The following is a 3784-nucleotide window of genomic DNA, read 5'->3' on the forward strand; positions in this document are numbered from 1 at the left end:
ATCTTGACACCACTATCTGATTCAAACATATTAGAAATCTTAACCCTCAATTCTTTAAGAAAGAAAAGCCACTAGGCTTAATAATAGTAAATATCCTTGGGGGTAATTTACTATCACAAATATTATAACTTCCTATAAGTCAACATTTCCTCATTTCTGTGCTTTATCTATAAATTGTCTTGAAAACAATTACATTGAGATGTTTTAGCCCCTTCTCTGAGGAGGGGAAAACACATTTCTAGTTAAGGATATTTTCAAAGTTTGTAATTAATATGAGTCAGAGTTCCACAGAGCATTAAACAGAAACATATGCAAGTTTAGCAAGCACAGTAGAAAAAAATTAGCTTCAATAAATCTATCAATGCTGTTTTGTTATCCTTTTTGTGACAACTCTGCTTTAATGTATGCCTTCCTCATGATGAAATGTATCTTTGTTGCTCCCCTATTTCTAAGGTTCATGGTTTTAGCAGCTTTTTTCGAAAAAGCTAACAATTTGTTGGAAACAATAAAATGATAATCATAATAATGATAGCTAGTTTTCACAGAGCAGTGAAAGATTTGCAAAGCTGTTTTAAGATACCATCTCATTTGGTCCTCTCTGCAACTTGGCAAGGTAGATGCTATTATCTTCCTTTTACAGGAGAAGAAACAAAGAGCTTATATAACTTGCATAGTATCACACAATGAATTAGTGTCTGGGACAGACTCTGAACTCAGGTCCTCTTGACTCTAAGTCCACCTCTCTATTGAGTGAAGCACTTAGTTACCTATCAATTCTCTTCTTGCCTTTGTTGGAGGAAGTTTGGATCAAAGAATTTTAGAAACTATAAAAACTGGAACCTAAACCTTCATTTTGTAGAAGTTGATAGCTAGAGTAGTAATGGCAATTGTTCAAAATCCCATAATTAGGTAGTGATGATAGAACTAAGGTCCCCTGACTTGCAGTACAGCAGCTTTCCATGAATTTGTATTTCTTTAAGTACATCCCCCACCTTATGCCCTCCTACCATAAGGATTGCTTGTAAAATACTTCAGCTCCATGCAGAGAATACTTTTTTTTATCCTGAAGATAATGAGGATTAGCTCATTGGGCAGTTAGATGGTACAATGGATAGAGTGTTAGGTCGGAAGTCAGCAAGGCTCATCTTCCTAAGTTCAAATCTGTTCTCAGACACTGTGTGACCATGCGCAAGTCACTTACCCCTGTTTGCCTGAGTTCCTTATCTGTAAAATGAGCTGAAGAAGGAAATGGCAAGCCTCTCTAGAGTCTTTGCCAAGAAAACCCCAAATTGAGTCATGAAGAGTTGGACATGATTGAAATGACTGAACAACAACAAATCCCTTTCACACCTTAATTGTACCTTTAAAGGTAGTGGAAGATGAACTGGAATGGGAAGTGACATAAGGGAGGGTCAGTCAGCAGACCATTGACACAATCCAGGCATGATGTGATAAGTGCCTGCACCAAGGGAGTAGCAGTATCAGAGGAGACCATAGGGCAGATATGAAAGATACTACTGTGTAAATGAAAGATACTGTACTAGTGTGTGGATCAGGTAAGAAAGACCTTCTGCACAAGGTAAGGTGTAAGCAGAATCTTTAAGTAATTCAGGGAAATTAGGAGACGGAGGAAAGAGAATATTCAAAACATGGGACAACCAATACAAAGGAATGAAATAACAACATGGTGTCATGTAGGAGGAGCATCAAGGAATCCAATGTAGCTTGGTTATAGAGCACATGGTGAGGTGTAAAGTGTAAGAAGACTAGAAAGTTAGGAATGCACTGGCTTTTGAATTCCTTTAAATGCCAGAGGACTTTATATTTTATCCTGAAGGTAATGGGGAGTCACTGTAGCTCATTGTGCGTGGAAGAATGGGAGGATGTTGATGACATGGTCCCATGTGTACTTTAGGAAAATCACTTTGGTAGCTGAATAGAGGAAGGATCAAAGTGGGACAAGACCTAAGGCAGGAAGAGCAGTTAGGTTTTGCAATTGTTCAGGCTAGAGTTGGCTGTGTGAGTGGAATACAGAAGAACTATACAAGAGATGTTGTGAAGGTAGAAATGGGAAGAGTAGAGAACAGATTTGATTTGTGGGGTAAATGCAAGTGAGGTATCAAAGATGAAACTGAGGTTCTGAGCCTGGGTTACTGAGATGATGATGAATATATAGGCATCATAATCATGCCCCTAGCAACACTTGCCCCCACCATCACCACAGCTTTGTTGTGGCGGAGGGGCTTGCGTGGCTTGATGAAACCAAAAGCTATGCTAGGCAGGGTTACCCAAGATGGAGAGGTCAGAATGAAGAATTCTGATAAAAGGTGATCCACCAGAGAAGGAAATGGCAAGCCAGTCCAGTATCTTTGCCAACAAAATCACGTGGACTGTAGTAAAATGATAAAAGAGAAGACATTGGAAGATGAGCCCCTCAGATCAGGTGTCCGGTATGCTACCGGGGAAGAGCAGGAGACAACTACAAGTAGCTCCAGTACTAATGAAGCAACTAGGCAAAAGCCAAAAGAAAGCTCATCTGTGAGTGCATCTGGTGATGAAAAGAAAGTCCTATGCTGTAAAGAACAATATTGCAAAGGAATCTGGAAGGTAAGATCTATGAACTAAGGTAAGCTGTATGTGGTCAAATAGAAGATGGAAAGATTAAAAACTGACATTTTTGGTGTCAGTGAACTTAAATGGATAGCAATGGGTGAATAAATTCAGATGATTACTACATATACCGCTGTGGGCAAGAATCCTTTCAAAGAAATGGAGTAGCCCTTATAGTCAATAAAAGGGTAAAAAAGCAGTACTGGGATATAATCACAAAAATAACCAAATGATATTGTTTGAATTGAAGGAAAACTGTTGAACATCACAGTAACACAAGTATATGCTCTAACTACTGATGCTGAAGAAGTCAAAGCTGATCTGTTTTACGAAAACCTGTAACATCTTCTAGAAATAACACCAAAAGAGATGTCACATTCATCATAGGGGATTATAATGTTAAAGTAGGAAATCAAAAGATATTGGAATAACAGGTGAGTTTGGTGCTGGAGTACAAAATGAAGAAGGGCAGGGACAGAATTTTGTCAAGATAACTCAGTGGTCATAGCAAACACTCTTTTTCACAACCCAAAAGGCAATTCTATACATGAACATCACCAGATGGTCAATGTGCTAATCAGACTTATTGTATACTTTCAACCAAAGATATGGAAGCTCTATACAGTTGTTAAAACAATACCTGGACCTTACTGGGGCTCACATCATGAGATTCTTATGGCAAAATTCAGATTTATATTTAGAAAGTAGGGAAAACTATCAGACTATATAAGTATGACCTAAACAACATCCTTTATGAACATGAAGTCAAGATGATGAATAGATTTAAGTAATTAGATCTGGTAGATAGAGTGCCTGAAGACCTGTGGCCAGAGGTTTGCAATATTGTAAAGGAGGCAGCAACAAAAAAGAAAAAGAGCAAGAAAGCAATATGGCTGTCTCATGAGGCTCTACAGCTAGCTGAGGGAAGAAGGAAAGTGAAATCCTATATAGAAAGGGAAAGATATAGCCAACTGAATGCAGAATTCTAGAGAATAGCAAGAAGAGATAAGATGGGTTTTTTAAGTGAGTACTGCAAAAAAAGAAAAAATAGGAAAAAACAGAATGGGAAAAACAAGTCTCTTTAAAATTAGAGAAATCAAGGGAAATTTTCATGCAAAAATTGACTTGATAAAAAAGAAAAAAAAATGGTAGAGACTTAACAGAAGCAGAAAAG

At 37.8% G+C, this 3784-nt stretch overlaps 1 pseudogene; it reads left to right on the forward strand.

Annotated features, from left to right (window-relative positions):
* The first annotated feature begins 2400 nt into the window (after positions 1-2400).
* Positions 2401-3318, forward strand: LOC118854854 (annotated as a pseudogene).
* The last annotated feature ends 466 nt before the right edge of the window (positions 3319-3784 follow it).

This window comes from Trichosurus vulpecula, chromosome 6 (genome assembly GCF_011100635.1).
Source record: "Trichosurus vulpecula isolate mTriVul1 chromosome 6, mTriVul1.pri, whole genome shotgun sequence".
NCBI classification, from domain to species: domain Eukaryota; kingdom Metazoa; phylum Chordata; class Mammalia; order Diprotodontia; family Phalangeridae; genus Trichosurus; species Trichosurus vulpecula.